This window comes from Cuculus canorus, chromosome 20 (assembly GCF_017976375.1).
Source record: "Cuculus canorus isolate bCucCan1 chromosome 20, bCucCan1.pri, whole genome shotgun sequence".
Lineage (NCBI taxonomy): Eukaryota > Metazoa > Chordata > Aves > Cuculiformes > Cuculidae > Cuculus > Cuculus canorus.
Window position 1 is genome coordinate 9,179,604 of NC_071420.1, and position 21,362 is coordinate 9,200,965.

The 21,362-nt window shown below is 47.3% G+C and overlaps 1 long non-coding RNA gene across 4 annotated transcripts in view; it reads left to right on the forward strand.

Annotated features, from left to right (window-relative positions):
* Positions 1–21,362, forward strand: part of LOC128854145 (uncharacterized) — a 70,834-nt gene that overhangs the window by 10,567 nt on the left and 38,905 nt on the right. For all 4 annotated transcript variants that reach the window (XR_008453067.1, XR_008453066.1, XR_008453069.1 and 1 more), the window contains one exon: positions 169–278. This is a non-coding gene — a long non-coding RNA (uncharacterized LOC128854145). The remainder of the gene's footprint in view (positions 1–168; positions 279–21,362) is intronic.

Here is a 21,362-nt window from a genome sequence, read left to right on the forward strand (position 1 = left end):
TATATTCTGCTTGACATTTACTTTAATTTTACAAAATTCTGTAATACCATTATAAATAATAATAATAAAAAATGGCATGGAAATATTGTTAAGTGTATTTATTTTCATTTGCTAGCTTTTTGATTTATGGGTTTGTTTTATTTTCTTCTTTTCTGCTCTCTGCGTCAGAGGAGAGAACAAGAACTTTGAGCCCAAGCTCTCCCACCTGCCTGTCTGCGGGGCAGGAGGAAGAAGAGACTGAAGGTGGATCATCCAAGGAAATGCTCAGAAGAACGGGGGTAAGTAACAGGGGACACCTCTGCTCCAAAAGCTCTGCAAGTCTTTTGTTGAACCCCTGTAAAGTGCCCTCTAAGGGACAGGTGACTGGGTCAGATCCACCACTGTTAATAACAACCCAAGAAAGTTAGTTTATACTCACTAAGGTTCTAACTGGGGGTGATCTGGTAGTCTGAGGGGGAATGGGAGACGGACACCCAAAATAAGCATGGGAAGTGAGTAGACTAACCCCAAGACTAGTAATGAAAGTAGAGAAGGAGTTGAGCTTGGAGAAAAAAGGACGCAAGAGGGTGGAAGGTAGCAGCACTCAACTTCCAACAACAGGATGAGTGGGCTGTTAAAAAAAAAAAAAAACACGTGGGTGATAGAATCATAAATCACAGAATGGTTTGGATTAGAAGGGCCATTAAAGCCCATCCAGTTCCCCATGGGCAGGGACACCTCCAACTGGCCCAGGCTGCTCAAGGCCTATCCAGTCTGGCCTTGAACACCTCCAGGGACAGGGCAGCCACAACTTCCCTGAGCAACCTGTTCCAGTGTCTCATCACCCTCATCATGAAGGATTTCTTCCTAACATCTAATCTAAATCTTCCCCCCTCCAATTTAAAGCCATTTTCCCTCTTCCTACTACTACATGCCCTTGTGGAAAGTCCCTCCTCAGCTTTCTTGTATGCTCCCCTATGATGGCGAGAGCCCAATCCTACTCCCCCTGCTCATGTGACTATCGCCATACTACCCTTTCCATGAGATTAGGGTTGGCTCTTTAGGCCATCCTGCTCTTAAAGCTCCTACAACGCAGTCCTGTAGCACACGCTTTTTAATCGAGAGGCAGCTCTTCAGTCTTGCTTATTGTTGGAACTGCAAAGGCCATCAGGGCTTGTTCTCCCAACTTGTGTAATTGCTTCTGAAAATCCCATGTCCTCCACTCTGCCAAGCCTCAGAGTCACACACCAAAGGAACTGGGAGAAGAAAACCACTTCAAGGCATCAAGGTGACTTTTCCTCTAACAGATGAAGACAAAGAAAAGTGTATGAAAATAATTGATGGGATGTAGCGAATGGAGCTGGCATCATTTACATACCGAACTGACAGCAGGCACCATTCACAGGCCCTTTCCACTATAAATAATGCTTTATAGTGACACAAAAAAGCCCTATTTATCTTGGAAGTTAAAAAGGTACCATCTGAGTGGACAGCCAGCTTCTGGACTCCCCAAGAAAATGTTTGTATAGGAGATTGTGCTTTAGATAAAGATATATTACCTGGTTGATACAGGCATGGCTCTGTAGCCAGTGAATCGCAGCACTTCAGGGATTTCCAGCCTGTATTTGTGCTCCCTCAAGGTCTGATGCTTTGCCTGGGACACTTATCTAACCCACGGGCCACTACAGTTCACAAAGGCCTTTGAGGAGCTGGTGTTTGCTGCCTTTCTCCTCTGATATCCCTGTTGCCTCTCATTTCTGAGCTACTTGAGTCCCCTTAACAGCCTCCAGCTGTGCTGGAGATGGAGGTTAAAAAAGCCCACCCTCACCTGTTTGGGTTAAAACCATCTCCATGTAAGTAGCTGCACTTGGATAAGCTGGTTTGTTTTGGCAAGAGTGAGTGATGGAGTGCTCCGTGGGTTGGGATATCCAGGAGGCAGGTGTCTGTAAACAGGTAAAGCCGGTGATTTGTATAGCCAAGCAAAGATGCAGGAACAAGTTCTTGCACAGCTCACACCCGGTTGGTACCTGATGGGGAGGATCACGGTGGTCATTGCTTCACATGGGAGTTTGTCACAGAGTTAGTCCTTTAAGTGCCAGGTAAGCTCTGATGTCCCTGGATCGCTAAATTGGCAGGAAGAGGCCTTGCTGCGGAGGGGAATGCTTCTAGAAGCAAAGGCTTTCCTGTTTGGTGAGAGTTTTAGAGAGATTCTATCTTCTTTCTAGCTTGCAAGGTTTAATTTGTTTTCCTCTGTGAGGGGTGGCTGCTGTTGGAAGTCAAGCCCTGCTGGAGCACGGAGGACCTAGTAATGAGGGCTCAAAATGAGTAAAGAGGAGTGTTCCTGGGATCTCTAGGAGCATACCTGTGGTGCCCAAGGCCAGTTTGATGGCCAGCAAACCTGATCCCCTTGGTGCATGTATTTGGGTGAGTAGTGCTACACCCTCTCACAAACACCATCCTTCTCCCTTTCTTCTGTGGCTCCTTCGGCCTCTCAGCTCTGCTCTCTGCCAGCGAGTGGGTTTCCGCTCAAGCTTCTCCTTTATAAAGCCCTTCTGGGAAGCGAAACGTGCCGCCTGCTCGGGAAAAGGCGTTATAATGGGCAGCTACCTATGGAGGAAGATGGATCACTGAGTCAGAAATCAATCGAGAGGTTGTGATGGCATCATAAATCAGGGGATGCTGAGTGTTAAAAGAAACCCAATGCTTGATTTATAACTTGGCACAAGCTATTTGTCGCCAGCCAAGATTTTCAGAAAGAGAAACATTTTTGTAAGTTTAATTTAACGTTATTTTTTTCCACTGTGCTAAGCATTCCTGTAGGGCTTATTTTTCTCCCCCCACAGATAAAACTCAATTTGCAGATAAAAGCAGCCAAATGACATCTGGAAGATTTTGTTTCGTTTTGAAACACTTCGTGGGTTTGAGCTCTTTTCCTTAATCTAGGGTCATTCCTCCCTGAGTTTCAACTCCTTACCAGTGTCGTTTAATATCTTTGACTCTCACTGGGAGTCAAAGGCTTTTGCTGGTAGATAGCTGGTTCATATCCAACTCGTGCTGCTGAAGAGTATTATTGGTTAATCGTGGCTCTGTTGCTTACGGGAAGCTTATGTTTGTATCGACAGCAGGGAGGTGGCTGCCTCACCTAAGCCTGCTGCTGCCCTCCTGGTTACCTGTGAGTTTGGAGGCAGCTGCAGGAGAGGCCAAGTGATCATCAGCAATGGAAAATGTGATGGGATTTGACCCTGGAGCTGCCGTGGCTCAGTGGAGGGGGGTGAGTTTGTGCCACTGCTGCCCAGCGCTGTGAGGAGGACGCTGCGGTCCCTGATGCATCACAGGAGCTTATCTGTCCCCTCAACTCAGCTTCTTGATGAGGGCATCTCCTTTGTTATGCAGTCAGATGGTGCGTAAGCAACTGTTTATATGACTTTTTGGAAATGAAGAATGCAAGTGTTCTTTCTGGTGTGAGCTTTTTGAGGATTTAAAATTGAGCATCTGTTGAGTTGCAGAGTGCTCTGAGCAACAGTGAGACTTGGTGAAATGTGAACAATGTTGTTCCCATGGTACTTCCTTTTTTCCTCCCCCCTTAATTTTTTAATGAGTTGGATTTTGGAGTGAATTGCTTTGGGTGCTTTAAACTGAGGTGGACAAGGGATGTGGACTCTTCTGGAGTTTTCTGTTTGCGTTGGTGATGTGCTTATAAACAGGTTATATATGGGATATGTGCTTATATATGGGTACCCCAAGAGGGTTTGTTCCTGGCTGAGGTGACCAGAGACGATACTTCAACTACTTCTTGGTATTTCTGGGAGGTCGTGACAGACTGAGGACTTGATGGCTATGAGGACCGTGGGAAGCATGTTATTCTCTACCACTGCTGCTGGGAAGAGGTCATAGCTGCAGGGGACCCACCAAACCCACCTCTGCCATAGCACAGAACAGCCCAGGTACTGGTCCTGGACGTTCCCATTGGAGGGGTGTATCCACGTAAATGCTGTTCAAAGGTGTTTGCAGAAACCCAGTTCTTGTCTTATTAGGAGAAAGTCACCACTTCCAGCTTCTCAGAGCTGAGCTGAGGAGGCCCTGACAAGGAGTTTGGATTCAAAGCTGGAGTGAGCTCTTACTCTGGGTCCCCCCCCAATGAGGCTGAGTGTTTTCCCCCATCACTTTGACTTTCTCTAACTCAGCCCAGACTTGCTGAAGAATCCACTAACCTCAGGGAAGCTCTTTGGCAAAGCTGATGTATATTTTGCCTGGTTTCGGATTTCATCTGAAAAAAAACCAAACCCCACTCAGTCTCGTAATGTACATGGTTCTTGTTTCAGCTAAGTTAAAATAATGACCAATTTGTACATGCCAGAACCACAGGATCACTCCACAACACTGTGTCCATTTGATAAGCATATAATTATGCTTCTTAATTGGAAGTATTTGTCAGTGCAAAGCATCATACACAAGGCCATCATGGGAGCAGGCTCAGCTGTGCAACTTGCCCACATCCAGCATGTGGCTCTGGCAGGTCCACACCAGGCCCCGAAAGAAGAAAAAGCAGCAACATTTTTAGCCATGAAAGGGCAAAAAATGATGTCTGTCCATCCATCCCTTCCCCACGGGAGGGCCTGGCTAATAATAATAAATATTTATAGGTAAATCTCCAGTGTGCTCTGCAACTGCTGGCATGTTCTTGGTTAAAGGTGGATTTAGGAGAGGTCTGTGGTGATGTTCTGAGTAAGCTCCTCTGGCAGGAGAGGCCTGAAGCAAAGTCAGGACAACCAGAGCATCTAATGTGGGCTTGCAAAGAAGTTCTGAACAGGGTAATTAGCAATGCTCCACTCAGAAGGTGTGCGGCAAACTCCTCACCTGCTGCGTGTGTAGGGCAAGGTGCTCGTTCACTGGGAGCTGCAAGTTTCTCTTTCCTGTGTGGGATGAGCCAGGCTGACCCAGAGCAGCTCACGTTGAGGTCTCCAGTCACAGTTCCCTGCACATGTCTCTGATTCCTTGGTCCCCTCTGCCTCCCAGCAGCAAAGGGTTTTCATTTCGGAAAGAATGATCTGATGGAGATCGAGGGTCAAAGGGCTTCTGTGTCCCTGCCAGCCCAAGTCCAGAAAAAAGCCTTTTGAAGAAAGCGAGTTCCTTGTGTTGCAGAGCAACTCTGGGTCTCTCAGTGGTGAGGGGAGCCCCGTCCGAGCTGGAGAAGCCATCCATCTGCAGAGCTGGTTCCTTTCTTCCTTCCCACATTGAGAAATCCCTGATGCAGCCTCCCCAGGTCAGCTCGAGGGAGAGCCTTACAATGGCAGCTTGACTTACTGCCACTGCGCTTGGCAGCTTCAGTCGTGGTGGGCTCCAATTTCATTTTAAAGACCCCTTCTGCCTCCCCTTATAATTGAAAGGCGAGCTTGTAGTACAGCAAGGATCCTAAATGGGTCAGACCAGCAGGCGGGCTCCAAAACAAACATTGTTAACGCCAAGCCACTGAACCATATAGCGCGAGCTGACAGTGCCTCTTTTGCCTGCTGACTTTGACCACACAGGCGCCGTCATCTTAAAGAAACAGCCGGGGCTGCCTGCCTGGGTGCTGCCGGCAGCTGCAGGGGAGGGAATGGGGGGATCCCAACAGACCTGGCGAAGGGAGAGGTCCCCCCTCTGCATGATGGAGGGCTGAGGGGTAGGAAACCCTCAGCAAAGCTGCAGTGGGGCGTTTAGCGTAGCCAGCGTTGCTCTCTGCCTGCTGAGCTTCTGCGCCACTCCGTATCCCACAGAAGTTGATGCTGCTTTGTTTCTTGCTGTTTCTTTGAAATTTTGTATGCATGCCAAAAGGAAGAGGATGTTTTAGCACACCTGCATGACTTTGGGGTGACTTGTTCTCGCTGGCATCTCCTAAAGGGGTGTGTGTCCAGTTCCTGCTGCTGCTCTGCAGGTACAGCACTGTGCCAGGGAGTGCATCCGTCCCTCAACAAGAAGAAAAAAACATGCAACTCGAATATCCTCCACTTACAAATGGTGCCTATGGTCCATTTAGTTTCATATGCACAAAGTAATATTGTTCATAGGCAAAATCCCGGGAGCCTCCCGGAAAACAGAGAGGATCAGTGTTGCTTAGTTACTGGTGGTACGCTGGCACGTTGAGATAAATCAAATCAATACAGCTCCGAATATTAAAGCCTTTAAAATAAAATCAAAGTCGTGTCCATAATCTGCCATGCTTCCTCTTTATCATTGAACAAACATGGCATTGCGCTGGAGCCACGCGGGAGGCAGCGAAGGACCTGGTTACTGCACAGGCTGCTCCTTCTCCTTTTCTTTCTTTCTTTTTTTTACCTTCCCTTGACTTAAAGCAGAGAAAAGGCTGTGTCGTTGCAAAGGAGAGAGGGGGGCAGAGTGAAGGGGCCGGGTAACCAGAGCTTTGTAACGAACATGGAGGTGAAAGCGACTTCTTGCATCTCCCCGGTTGTGTATTGAGATTACTTACTGCTCTGAGCTGTGACGCTGTTGGGAAGCCCTTCAAGCGCCCATCTGTCCTCGTAGGAGCAAGTGTTCAGCCTCTGATATGCGGTAGCAGCAGCTTTTGTCTTCTAGGGCCTTGTGGGGTTTACCCAGGGCAAGGTGCTCCAGACTACACCTGAAAGAGAGGACCACAGAGCCCTTAGCAGAGTCACGGCATGTCCTGACAGTTGGTGCTACCTCTGCTCAGAAATGACGGGAGGGAATAGCTATAAAAAGTACCAGAGCAGCCTGTTCTCCCAGAGAAGTGCCTGGCTGCCAGGATCGTGGGTCCCTCTTCACCCTGGGGCAACCATGTGAGTGCTGGGAGTGGCTGATGCCGCTAGTTTGCAGTGAGGGTTGGGATGGTTTCACCTTTGGAAAGGATGTTATGGAAGTTGATAACTTCAAGTGTTTAAGTCCTGCTCTTAATTAAGTATGAAAGTGAGGAAATCATGTCCCGAGGATTGAATGAGAACTGGCAAAGCATAGGAAAAGAATAACCCTCTTTGGCTCACTTACTAGACGGAATAAAATCGATGGGAAATGGTGATTGACCCAACATGTTTATATAAATTAATTTGCTGAGGTTGATTTTTCTCATGGGCAAAGAAAGGCATGGGAAGGTTTTGCTCTGGAATCAGACGTTGGCAGTCTTACACCCACAGGAGTGGGTGAGCTGTCAGGATCAGGTCTCCGGGCTCAGTATTGTCAGAGTACCAGAGCTCAGGTTCTGAAATGCAAATTTAAAGCAAGCCAGAGACCTTTGTGCACGGGCACAGCACTGAGATAAGTCACTTACTGACGCCTGAGAGTGGGTTAAGCTGTCTATATAGACACAGCCCTCAGAATTTGTATGACAGTAATACCTAGAGAAATCTGCCAGGATTAGATCACTTATATTAGATTTGGTAGATACGCACGTACAGCCTCCTCTCCCAAAAGATTGTAATGTAAGTAGACAAGTCAAAATAGTGTCAAGAAAAAAAGGCTGTAACCTTACTCCGGCTGGTAGGAGGCAAACTAAAGCACAGCGAGATTTAGTCACTTGGCCACAGGGACCAAAAAAAATGTGTAGCTGAGCTGGGAACTGAAGCCAGATTTTCAAAATTCCAAAGAGTGCTGGAACTGCTTGGGGATGCTGATTCTGTTGTCCCAGCGGCTGCTGGGTCGACACAGCTCAAGACAGAGCCCCAGCCCTTGCAGGCAGCACAACACATCGATACCTCCACTCAGAAGCTTGCAGAACACGTCAGGGCCAGTGCTGTTCTCTAGCATCTTCTTGGCACTGGTGAGGACATGTTGGTGCTCCTCAGCATGGAGGAGGGACTGCAAGTCCTGGCTCCTCCACGGGCTCCCTGCCTGCAGCTGCTTGTGGGGGTGATGCTCACTAGCGCTTGTGGTAACGTGGTGGGGCAGATATCCCTGATGATGGGAGAGAGGCGAACCTAGAGGATGATTTGGAGGTACACGCTATGCTTCGTTCTCTGAATTGCCTTCCATGGTGGCCAATCTTGCCCCACTGCTGGGAGCAGAAAGCTAGAGAGTTACAGATCCCCAGGCTGAGCTTGCTGTGCTGGGCAGCCCTCCACCCGCTGAGCCTTGGTGGCCCAGCTGTGGTGACAGGTGATGGCACAGACTCCTGAGGTGCTCTGGAGGAAGAAGTGCTCCTGGCCAGACACTTGTAGTTGAGCTCTGGCAGATTTCTAGGCTCCTGGGGGAAAAGCTTAAGCTTTCATCGCTCCTCTCTTCCTCTCGGGCTCCAGGAGGTCACAGGCAATCGTGAGAGTCTTAGCAGGAGGGGAATAGCACTGAATGAGGTTTTATTCTTCCCCTGCTGAGCCTCAGCATCATCTTGCACTTCACTTGCAGCAAACAGCCAAGCGGGACCTCCAGCGGTGAGGTATCTCAGCCTGTCTGAAGGGGATGCTGGGACTTTTCTCAGCCATTGCAGAGGCTATCACTTCTGTTATAGGGCCACTAAAAGGAGAGCAGAGAGATTGGGAGTCTAGGAAACCTTGGTTTGATGCGGTGCTCCCCCGTCATTTGTTTGTCTCTGTGAAATAGGATATTCAGAATTGCCAAATTCTTGTGGTTTTCACCAGCCCAGGCTGCTTGGAAAGCATGGGGGGTTTTTTTGAGAGGTTCTCAAAAACAATGTCCCCTTTGTTTGCCTTTCTACTAAAAAAATACTAGAAAGTCAGAAAACTGTTAGTCTCTGGCTATAATCCACACCAGCTGAGTTTTTGTGGGTAAACATTGCCCTTCCACCTTTCCCCACATTGAACAGAGCAGCACGCACCTCTTAGAAGAAACTCAGTCGTTCGAACGCGTCGCTTGCGTGGCACTAAAAGGAAAGGAGAAGCAATAAAATGTGCTGGTGTGCACAGCTGGCCACGTAATGCTCCTTGTTCCAAGAGAAGGGCATCATACAGTTTTGAATTGATTTGGTTGAGTTATTGTTAGATCTCAAGAGGCCTTTTTGGGTTTTTTTTTTACCTTCTTCATGAAAAACCATTCCAACAGAAGAGTGTCTGAAGAAGATAGCTGGGCAGAGAAATTCAGGCGATGGTTGTGCAAACCAAGGTGAGAAAACACATTTGCACCAAGAGCAGCCGGTTTAGATTAGCAGGCAGCAGCGTGGGATGCGAACAGAGAAATTATTACAGGCTGATAAAGACAGATGCAAGACATAAACAGCTGAAAATTGACTTAAATATTTATAAGAACCCAGGGCTCTCTTACAAATGTTATTGTTGGGAACGAGATAGGGTGATTTATAGGTGCTATTTGCATTGCTCGCTCTGCTTGCCTTGCTCTGTGGTCTGAGCTAACCTGGTTGTCCCACAGGCAAAGTGCAACTTTAAGGTCACGTAAACATTGCATGGCGGTGCAGTGTTGTCTTAGAGCTGGTTGTTGTGTGAGCTTCAGAGTCCCTCAGCTCTTCCAGCAGAGGATGGTCCTCCAACTGCACTTTTACTTTGATGTTGCTGTAACAGCAGATTATATTCTGGAAAGCTCGTGTGGCTGTTGCTGGAGGTTGGGAAGGTGCCTCCACCCTGCCTGTACCACTCTCCCTCTTGTGTGTCCTGCTAAAACCTAGGGTGGTCATGGCATGATGGTTACAATTTAGTTTGCAATGGCTCCTTTCTTCCAGTCAGATGACTTAAATATAAGTAAAGTCTTTCCTCCCTGTTGCTGCAAATCCGGGAGGACCTTGAGCATGTAGGCACAGGGAGCCAAGGAGGTGGAGGTGGTGGCATCCAAGACAATGTGGTGCGAATGGAAAGCTTTGGCAGAAAGGAGCAAAGCGAGTGCGGAGTTGGTGGGAGAGATGCAGGGAACAAAGAAGCTTTGCGGGGGGCTGGCTTGGGCTCTCCAAGCTGGTCATGAGGAGCAGAGGGACAAGTGCTAGGTGGGGAGATGAGGCTGGTGGGGATGGGGACTTGCTCATTCCTGCAGCCCTGTGCCCGTTCACCTCGCACGTCATTTATAGTGGCAAGCACCACTCCACTGAAGGTGAAACCGGTGAACCTCAGTTGCCAGTAGGGCTTGAGAGTTTGCCCACACACCCCCCTTGGTGGCCACAGAGTCGCTGTGCCTTTGGGTGACAGAGCTGTATCCCTGCGGCGTCTGTCGGGGTACGACCTCGAAAGACAAAAGCTCCCGTTTGCTAAACAGAGAAGAGAGAGCTGCTGCTATTAATTATTAATGAAATCTCACACACAGCATTAAAGACACGGGCAATTCTTTTTGGCAAGTGTAATGAAAAAATTAATTGAATAATCATTCCATGTAAATAGATTTAGATAAGCTTCTCTTTCCCCTTTCTCACTCTCGCTCCACACACTTTCCACTTCTCAGTAGAGAAAACACTGCCATTTATTGCTTGGAATACTGTTATAATTCACAGTATCCTGTGATGAGCAATGGCCATACCGGCTGGGGCCACAAAGTCCTTTGGTTTCAGACAGTCTTATTTAAGGGATGCAGAGTGGCATGAGATAAAAACAAAAAAGGCTGTTAAAATTTACTGTTATTAGGAGCACTTTAAGAGAAACCTAAATGCTTGATTTATAAGGTGTCGGTTTGTTAGTGGCTTGGAGGACTTTATCCCGTTAATGTCTGTGAGCCCTTCTAGTCTTTAAGGGAATGTTGCCTGGTGGGAGCTTGTGGGAGATCCCAGGCAGGCCCCGGCTCTGCTAAGGGCCGTGTGGCTGTGGAACAACCTCCTGCCCTGCTGCGCTGATTTGGCGTTTGCTTGGTGTGCTTCTTGCCGTTACCGTTGTCTGGTGTTCCTCAAGGTGCCTGTCAGCTTTAAGCCTCAAATGTTCATGATGGAGTAAGCAAAAGCATACTGAGCTTTCCAGATTTTAACTTCTCCCTTCCCTTCAGGGAGTTTTTATTTCTTTTTCTAAGGAATGAGCCTGTATGTGACCCTCGGGCAGGGCTGGGCATCCCAGGAGTTCCTTGGGTGCACTCCCAAGAGCCATGAGGAGGGAAGCAGGGCAGCCAGGCCTTTCCAGTGAGGATCCCAATCCCAAAAAAAGACGGCAGGACCCAAATACTGGGCTCTTCCCAAGATGAGTTGCCTGTGAAACCAGTGGAGAAACTTTTTTTGTGCCATGCTCTTGTTCCAGCCTCCTGTCTCCCACCAAGGCTGGTCACTAGCAATGGCAATCCGACCTTTTCTCTGTTTCAGTGAAAAATATCTTCTGTTTTGAGTGTCCTTTTTAGGGCTTCCAGCACAGTACTCGGCTCTCCTGCCCTAATGTGGAGTATTTATAAAGGTAGGAGACTTTTTTTTTGTCTGGGCTACAGGAAAGCTGGAGAGGGACTGATTACAAAGGCTTGGAGTGATAGGATGAAGGGGCAATGGGGTATAAACTGGAAAGGGGCAGATTTAGACTGAGCATAAGGAGGAATTTCTTCACGATGAGAGTGGTGAGACACTGGCCCAGGTTGCCCAGGGAAGTTGTGTCTGCCCCATCCCTGGAGGTGTTCCAGGCCAGGTTGGATGGGCTTTGGGCAGTCTGAGCCAGTGGGAGGTGTCCCTGCCCATGGCAGGAGGTTGGCACTGGATGATCTTTAAGGTCCCTTCCAGCCCAAACTATTCTCTGATTCTCATTACTCTGTAAAGTGGCATAACTTTAAGAAAGAACCAGGACACAGTATCTCTTCCTAGGAGTTTCTTTTGGCTTTAAAACCTAGTAGTCCCATTATTTCAAGAACACACGTTTAAAAAAAAAAACAAAACACAACAAAACAAACAAAAAAAGAAAACCAAAGAAAAAAGCTAAAAAAACCAACCTCAAACTCCCTTTTTTCCCCACTCTTTTGGGTCCTGAATGCACACAAACACCCGGTAGAATCACAGCAGAATGGAGAAGGGAAGGAATTTGGGACCAGCCAGGCCTGTTCAGCATTTTCATGGGCTCAGCAGGACATGTCCACTTTCTGTATTTTGAGGTTTGAAATGGCCAAATTCCTCCAGCTGTGCTCTGCCCTGTGTTTAAGATGTAGACTAATTCTGGCTATAACTGTGTAGACTTTGCAGGAGCTGTATCACGATACGCTTTCCCTGAAGTCGTATCACAGTTTGACCCTGTGTCTTTTTCAGCTCCTCATCTCCCCTGACAGTGAGTTTCCAGCTTTCTTGTTGTTCCCTGCAGTTACAATTAACTTCAAACAGTGTCTTATCATTAAATCAACCTACATTGAACCAGGCAGTTGCCTTAAAGAGAGACTGCTCTTACTCTTCGACTGCACTTACTCAGCTGCTGCAGAAAAATAGAAAAAGAGGGAGAAATAAAATTTATGGATTGAAATGAAGCAAGAGCCTCGCTGCTGCTTGTCATGCCTGGAGTTTGAGTTTCTTTGGCTTTAAATCGCACCTCTTCTTTGTGTGTAAGACTGTGCTCTGAAATGGCAGAAGAACTTAGCTCATCCTTACCTTGAGATCTAACTGAGCTAAATGTTGCAGACCCTGGACCCGCGGCAGACCTGAGTGTCTGAAATCAGAAGTGGGAGCTTGTTCTTTCTCAGGCTTGGTTTGGAGTCTGGCAAAATACCTGTAACTTTCCTCTAGGTATTTATTTCAGTTGCCAGATACACATACAATTGTAACATTCATCATGTGAGTCAAACTAAAATAATTAAGATTGCATCTCGTTTGTTCTAAAACGCACGCACACCCCTGCCCTCGAAGCACCCTTAAAGTGCTCTGCTGAGTTGGGAAGAAGTTGCTTTGAGAGTTTGAATGGCCCTATGGCTCAACTGGAATTATTGAGTTGCCATTTCCCACATAAACTCTACTTTCTAGAGCTTTATAACCTGGATCTTCTAATTTGCAGTGGACTGAAGCTTAATTCCTCGGTCTTATGTGATTCAGTCTAAAATCAGCAAAATTTGGCTGCTGGAAGATTCCCTCCTCCTTTAAATATCCCTGCTCTATACCTAGGGAATCCCAGGCTTGTTACCTGCAGCAGTTTGGCTCAGTTGCCTATGGAAGGACGTAAAAAGTCCTTAGTCCACAACAAACCCTCTTTGTCTGCTGGGTTTGGAGCTCACCAGTGTCCAAGCATGATTCCCTTCCTGTAAGCAAAGTCGGGGGGTTTTGTTCCAATTATACCAGTAACTCCAGATGAAAACCAGCAGAAATGCACCAGTATAAAATAGGGTCAAAGGCAAGATGACAATCCACCCCTAACAGATACCACTGGGTTTTTTCCCACTGATGTTTTATTGCCTTCTTTCTTATAAATCAGGTCTTTCATAGGTTTGAAGATTTGGTTCCATGTGGCTGCCCTCAAAGTGTCCACTATCAAGTTTCAGGGCTCTATTTAAACTTTTAATTAAAGGGAAAAAAAAGACTAAATAATCTATAAACAAGGTAACTTTGTTCTTTTTCTTTCTTTTTCCTCCCCGCCTCCCTGCAAAAGAACCAGCTGAGCCTAATACCTGTCTTCTGTATGGCCTGGCAGCAGTTCAGGATTGCTTTTATTTTGTTTATACGGATTGCAGGCACTTCCAGCCTTTTATATTGGCCACTTGCAATTTTAGTCAACTGAAGTCATAGAATCATAGAATGGTTTGGGTTGGAAGAGACCTTAAGATCATCCAGGTCCAACCCCCTGCCATGGGCAGGGACACCTCCCACTGGCTCAGGCTGCCCAAGGCCCATCCAACCTGGCCTTGAACACCTTCAGGGATGGGGCAGCCACAGCTTCCCTGGGCAACCTGGGCCAGTGTCTCACCACCCTCATGGTGAAGAAATTCTTCCTTATGTCCAGTTTAAATCTGTCCCTCTCCAGTTTATACCCATTGCCCCTCATCCTATCACCACAAGCCTTTGTAAACAGCCCCTCTCCAGCTTTCCTGTAGCCCCTTCAGGTACTGGAAGGTCGCTATAAGATCTCCTGGGAGCCTTCTCTTCTCCAGGCTGCACAGCCCCACTTCTCTCAGCCTGGCTGAGTCTCCTGGGATGTGTGGTATGGGCCGGCTAAGCTGAGCATGTGTGTCCCCCAACAGCAGGAGATCAATGTCTTGCACATCCCCGTGAAAGGATCATGGGAAAGGAGTGTTACATGGGAAAAGGAAAGCTTTGAAGGTTGTTTCTGGGCACAGCCTTTTTCTCATGGCAGGAACCTCTCTACATTGGCGTTGCTCCTGCCTGTCTCCTCTTTCTGAATTGTCTTCATGGACAGTACACAAAAATTAGGCAATCTTCTCAAAAGTGCATAGCTTCCACCTGTGCTGCTGAGGAGAGCTTTTTTTGTTGGGAAGAGGCTGTCGCTGCCTTCGTTGCCTGGACATCACCCAGGCCTGAGGGCTTGTTCTAATATCTAGGTTTCATATGGTTGAGCTGCTTTGAAGCGAGGTCGTGGCTCATTACAGAGTGCCAGAGGGGGGTTGTATCAACTTCTTTTTATGAGTCTGAACTATGTGAATCTTACTTTCTCCCAGTATTGCCAGCACTTAAGCTCTGGATCTGTGGCACATCTCTAAATGCACGTTGCTAAGTAGTTTACTTGAGTCTCTGCGCTTCTGTTTTCTCAGTCGTGAAATAAGTATATTAGCCCCTCTCGCAGGATTGTAACGTGCATGATTGATTAAGTCCTGACATAAAATGTGTTAGACTTGCACGAAGTGTTTTTGTGAGGGGACTAAAAGATCCTTACCTACCCAAAGGCTCTTCTGCTTTGTTGGAGTCGTGGATTTGTCCCTTAACTAATCCTGTGTCTGAGGTGAGCATGAGAAGCTCCTTGGCCTGAGCAGGGGAAAGCATAGTGCCAGGCACTACTCCCACTTGAGTCCTTCCACTAAAGCCCCGTGCTGTGAACCAAGTGCTTTCCCAGGAGCTTGGAAGGTGAGGTAAAGGACACCGTGTTTGAAGTGCCACATCATTTTTCCAAGGTTGTTTATTTATCAGCCATCTGCCTCCGATATAATTAATGTCACCCTCTGTCAGCGTTTGTGCAGAGGAAGAGGTTTGGTTGCGTGCTGGGGAAGCAGCGGTTTGAAAGTCTCAGGACACAGGAGTGAACAATGAAACAAGCAGGTTGTTCTTTATGGTGGCAGGTGGGACAAGCTGAGCAGCATTGTCCCTCATATGTGGTGGTGTCGTTGACTTCTCGCGGGAGTTTCCCAAAGGTGAATGACAGTTCAGGAAGGGAGATGAAGTGCAGGCACTGCTCCAAGAGAATAGCTGAGAAAGTCCATCTCAAATAAGGATGAGGAGCACTTTGGATCATCTTGCATTGACTTTGCTGTAGCTCCAGTCATTGCAGGAGTTCCTGCAGCTCTGCAGCCCTCTGACTTCATGTAAAAGAAACCAGGATGGGCTCAGGTACATAGATATGAAATGTTGGTTACTGGAGGCATGGTCACCCTGTGCTGCTGTTGCTCTTGGCCAAGTAAGTGTTGTGTTGTGTTGAGCTGGCAGGAGGAGCTGCAGTGCTTACGGCCGTGCAGCCTGCTCCTGAGGAGCCTTACAAGGTCTGGGGGACATGGGTGTGGTTTGCTGTGGAACTCAAGAGATAAAAGTGGCTGTGGTGTTTCTGGGTGAAGTTCAGGCCGCCTTTATGGAATGAAGTGACTGATGAGGGAGAAGTAAGAACATCAAAGCTCTGATTGTAGGATGAAGCCCTGTTTCCTCTTTGTAGTTTTTGGGGGGTTTTTGTTGTTGCTTTGGTTTTTTTTAGCAGCTCTGTCCTGAACATGGCAGATCTTTCCTCATCCATCTCTGCAGGGTCAGTTGGGCAGCTTATTTTGTATTTTACTTTGCCATTTTTCATTTTGTCTTTGGGCTTCTGGGTCTATAATTCCTTGCAGGAAAGTAGGGTGGTTTGTATCTTCTCTACCAACACAGCACAGGGGGCTCGCAGCTGTCCTTTTGCCAGGCATAGCAGGAGAGTGAGATGCAGATGTGTGGCTCAGAGGTGTCCACTGTGGGAAGGATACAATATTTTGTCTCCATTGATTCCTAGAGGACCTCCCGACGTTGTCGGGAGAGGTTTAGCTTCAAAGTAAGACAAATTTCAGATCAATGAGTTCAGGATGAACTGTCCTGAAACAACTCCAAGCTGGTTCACCATACAACGAGATGCCAGAGGTGCGAAAGTATGGGGAGTGCTGTGGTTTTGGGGATGGACATGGTGCGATCCCTCACATCTGGCCATGAGATCTGGCAGGTTCGTTTTGCATGGAGCCTTGTGCTGAGGCTCTGCAGCTCAGCGTCAGGCACCCAAGAGCACATCTAGAGCACAAATGTCCTTCCTGGAGGTATTTCTCTGGATGTGGGAGAAGGACCAATCCACCTTATTATGGGAGATTACATCTATTAATGTAGGTTGCCATGGTGAGTAATTAAAATCTTCCCACACGTCCCATTCCTGCACCGCAGCAGGTGCCCTGTTCAGCAGATGTTTTGCACACCGCATGGCACAGGCACAGCTTTTGTGCACAGGGGAAACTCGTGACATGATTTCACCTCTAGCTGTCTTGATCAATGAAAATGGTCTCTGGCTTGAGTTTAAATAATGCTTTTAATGCCGTTTTGCACGACACGGAAGAGCCGCAGGGTATAGGTTGTAATCTGTGGACGCTTACTGTCTTTGAGAATGCCATATATTGTTCATAACTGTTGTAAAATGCATCGGATAACTGTGTTACAGAGGAAAAAGCCTCTGAGGTGGGCTGTGTGCCTTGTCTGGTGCCAAGCGGAGGTCAGGCAGCTGCCTGTCTTGCAGGTGCAGCCTCTCTTACCTGCAGGAGGAGTTTAACAGCTGACAGCTCCCAGGTCCCACAGCCTTTCAGGTTCAGTGCCAGAGGCTGCACATCTCTCTGGGAACAGTGGGGCATAAGTGGCATTAAGATTTCCTTTCTCTGCTTCAGGGTGTCTGTGGGAAGCCCTGTGATCAGAAGCATTGAGGTCAGAGCAAAGATCTGCCCTTGGGTCCATCACCCAAGAGGGTCCATCTGGCACTGATTGTAACTGGTACAGGGTGTCCTGGCAAACTGGGATCTAGAAGATCTGGAAGTTGTGGCTACCCCATCCCTGGAGGTGTTCAAGGCCAGGTTGGATGGGCCTTGGGCAGCCTGAGCCAGTGGGAGGTGTCCCTGCCCATGGCAGGGGTGGAACTGGATGAGATTTAAGGTCCCTTCCAACTCAAACTATTCTATGATTCTATGAAGATGGGTTCATCCCCAAACAGAAAATATGAGAACCGTCACATCCCAGTTCTGACTTCTCTGTGACTCACCAGATTGCTTCTTGCTGGGCTTCTCCACTTCAATGCTGGGGAAAAAAAACCCAGTGTCTGCCTTTGCTGTAACACTTTGCAGTGGATTTCTTTGCAGCGCCTCTATTTTAACAGTTTAAAGGGTTTAGGAGGAAATGCAGACAACGTCTCCTGTGTTTCTCAAGGGAAATCTTCAACCTGAAGCTCGTGCAGCTTTTCCTCCTTCCTTGTGTCTCCGAAGAGCAGGGTTGTGAGCCTGGATTTGGTCAGAAAGCTGTGGATCCAGCTACCCCTCTGGCGGGCTGGTTCCTCAGGCAGCAGCCAGCGCTCCAAGATTTTAGAGACAAGGGAGATGGTGGGACTAAGGGGAGCAAACCTTCTGTCCCATTATCCCACCGCACCCCTCACGCGGGGCTGTGGCTCAGGCGAGTCATTGCAAGGTATTGATTGTCAAAGGAACAGAAGCAAAGCACCAGTAAAGTGCAATAATCATGTGAGAGGAGCGAAACTAGAGGAGTACACCACAGATTCACTTAACTCCTACTTGGTCGATAAGCTGCTTATTGAAACACATTATTCTTCTGTTCCTGATTCCCAGAAGTGTCCGAGCTGCCTGGAAGACCATAACAAAACAGGCTGCCTCCTAGGTCTGCATTGATTTTAATGGAGAAAGACTGAGCGAGCGCTGTGTAATAAAGTGTAAAAAGATGACTCCCCCAAAATGAATAGCACAGGGGTACAACAGATATGATGATTATCGTGGAGTTGTTTCATACTCTTGTCTTTGCCCAGTGAGCATCTGACTGGCTTCTGGACGCCACTGTCCTTTGTCATGGCTGCGATGGATGTTTGCTAATTTAGGGCTATACCTGCAGCAACCACACTGGAAGTTGGGCTGATCCCTTACGTGGAGAAAAATAAGATCATTTAGTTTTTTAGTCATTATTATTTATTTCATTGCTGTGATATTCCACTACTGAGACTGTTATTTACAATAAAACCTACTAAAGCTCTGTGAAATACAGCTCTCTTTTGGATTTATTGGTTAAGCAAAACCTAATGGTTTGGGTAAACCTTTTTTTTTTTCCCTTGGATAAATAAAAAAAAGTACTTAGTTACAAAAAAAAATGTTTCATTCAGTGACGAATTAAGTGTTTGGATTTGGGGAATGGAGGGGAAGACCAGTGAGAACAGCTATGTTTTTAAGTTACGTTTAGGTAAATATGAAAAAACAACTAAAACAACTGTGCCTAGAAAACATTTCAACTGAATAATGGGTTTAAGAGCAATGCCCGTATTGATGTTGGCTTAAATTTTTAGATTTCAGCACTACTCGACATGGATTTTTTTGTTGGCAAAAAGGTCCTTTACTCAAGAGAGCCAAGGCATGGCCTTAGCCATAATGTAAAAAAAATCATAAAAATCTGATTTTTTTTTATGTCACTTCTAAAAAGTAAGATATTGAGTATATACATGACCAGATGGATTCTTTTTTTAATGATAGCTGGGTGTATCTTTTTTTGACACATTATTCTAAAATGAGTTTGAAAGAAACAAAACCCGCCTAATTCAGCTTAAAGGAACGTGGCAGCAGAATAAAAAATGCTTATTGTTTTAACACAAAGGTTCCTCTAGCCCAGCCACGGATGCTGTTATTTGCAAGGGGGCCATAGCATTGGCTGCATAGTAAGGAATATATGATCAGTGCCTGTGGGAACACACGTGTGAGATCTTGTACGGCTTTGGTTGTTCTGTGCTGGTGGGTTAGAAATCATAGAGTAGTTTGGGTTGGAAGGGACCTTAAAGATCATCCAGTTCCAACCCCTGCCATGGGCAGGGACATCCCACTGGCTCAGGCTGCCCAAGGCCCATCCAACCTGGCCTGGAACACCTCCAGGGATGGGGCAGCCATAGCTTCCCTGGGCAACCTGGGCCAGGGCCTCACCACTCTCATACTAAAGAAATTCTTTCTTCTGTGTAGCCTAAATCTGCCCCTCTCCAATTTATACCCATTGCCCCTCGTCCTATCACTCCAAGCCTTTGTGAACAGCCCCTCTCCAGTTTTCTTGGAGCCCCTTCAAGTACTGGAAGGTCGCTATAAGGTCTCCTCGGAGCCTTCTCTTCTCCAGGCTGAACAACCCCAACTCTCTCAGCCTGTCCTCGTACAGGAAATCCCCAGTTACAGGAGTGCGTTGGCCATCGGAGCTGCATCTGCCTTTGTAAATCCAGGAGGATTTTCTAAAGCTCTCTTGTGAGACTGGGTTACTGTTTGCTGTGCCCCGAGCATGGTGGAGGTGGGGGAAGGTGCCCCATCCTCAAGCAGGTGTGGGTGATACCAGGTTCTGTTTCACCTGTGCCAGTTCTGCCTGGGGGAAGCTGTACCGCCCCTGTGCCTCCCGCAGCTGCCATATCCATAGCCACCACCCTCAATCTGCCCAGGTTTGTTAGCGCCGTATCGATCACCCCCCAGAGGGCAGTCCTTCTGCCAAAAGGCAGCTCTGAGACCATCACAACAGTGGTGCTTTTTTTTCAGTGTTACTGTATTTGATGAGAAGTTGATGTCGGTAACCTTGTCATGAAAATCTTCCTGGCTGTTTGCTCATTTTCTTGCTCCCCCAGGCATTTAAAATCAGGTATGCCCTGTCCACACAGGCCAGGACAGCTGTTACTTGATTCTTTTCCCAAGGACGCTTCTTAAAAACCATTTCATGACGCTGGCTCTTTGCCAGCTTTGATGGATGCAACGTCCTGGCTTACTGGAAATTCAGTGGGTCAAAGCATGGAAACTGAGTGACAAAAGCTCAAGTGCCTGCTGCTGCCTGCAGCAGAGCTGGAAGTGTCTCAAACCCTCATCATCCACACTGGCCCCCAGATTTTTAGGTGGCTTAAATCAGAAACCCAAGGCAGTGGGGTCTCAGCTTCTGGGGTTGCACCATTTGGATGAGTACCTGAGAGGTGAGGGTTGGGTTCACGTTCTTGGCTCCTTCTTGCATTTACAAGTGTTTCCAAAAGCAGTTGGATGCCTCAAAGTCTTAGTGGTGTTGGGGGCATCTAATGTGCTTTCATTTCTGGCCCCCACAGGTGAGTACAAACATCTCTGGAGAGCTTTGATCACTCCACCTCATGTGTATGAACAGTTTTAGCGAGTTTAAACGTGTGTGGAGGTATAGGACTAACCTACAGTCCAGCCAAAGCTGGGAAGCACCATGCAGTGCTTGGGGACCATGGTTCTCACCCTGCAAGGCCATCTGCTCCTTGGAAAGGTTCGGGTTGCATTTCCAGAGCTGCTATGGGGTCCTTCATCCTGAAAAGCCCTAAGGCAGGAGGACATATATGCATCTTATTTTTAGCAAGAGCTGGACATGCGCTCCAGGCTGGGAGGAGGAGGAGAGGTAATGGAACTGGAGCTGATGATCGCACACCGTGCAAGCTCTTTCCTAGTCTAGGTGTCTGAATTCCTGGAAATCCTGCAGGGCTTTCTTTTTCAGTGGTTTACCAGCAATGCCATCAGTCAGATGATACTTTTTCATCCTAAAACCTTACCAGATCACAGACAGAGCTGGCCTGTCCGTGGCCAAACTGAAGAAAGACACATGGGAAGAGAAGCTGAGGCAAAATCACGGTGAATTAAACTTTTTTCCTCCTTTTTCTCTCTCCTCAGGATTGTGTCCCACCACCCCCACCTCCCTGGAGGCTGGTGTCACCCACAATAGCTTAGTTTTGAAAAGAAGGTGGATAGGTAAAGGAGAGAAGGTATAATTATGGGTGGAATCTGGGATTTTTTTATCAGATTGTGACACTGTCTTTTGCTTTTTGTGCAAAGTATACCGTTGAAAAGGCAGCGATTGTGCCTTTCCCACCACCATTATCAAAGCTCCAGTCAGTCAAATCCTCCCTGTTATTAAATGCTGCTCTGCAAGTCTGCATTGTGAAGCTGAAGGATATAATCACAGGTGCCAGACATGGGAGAGAGCTGATCCAAAGGTGTGAAAAAAAGAAAACACAAAGATGAGCTGAATAAAAACACATAAATGAGGTGTAAAAAATCAGATTACAGGGGGCAGAGAAGGTGGGAGTAAAATGAAGCAGAAAAAAAATCCATTACTTAAGCTTCTTTTTTCCCCCCTTTTGTTAATATAGAAGAAAAAGGGGGAAAAAAAGGCA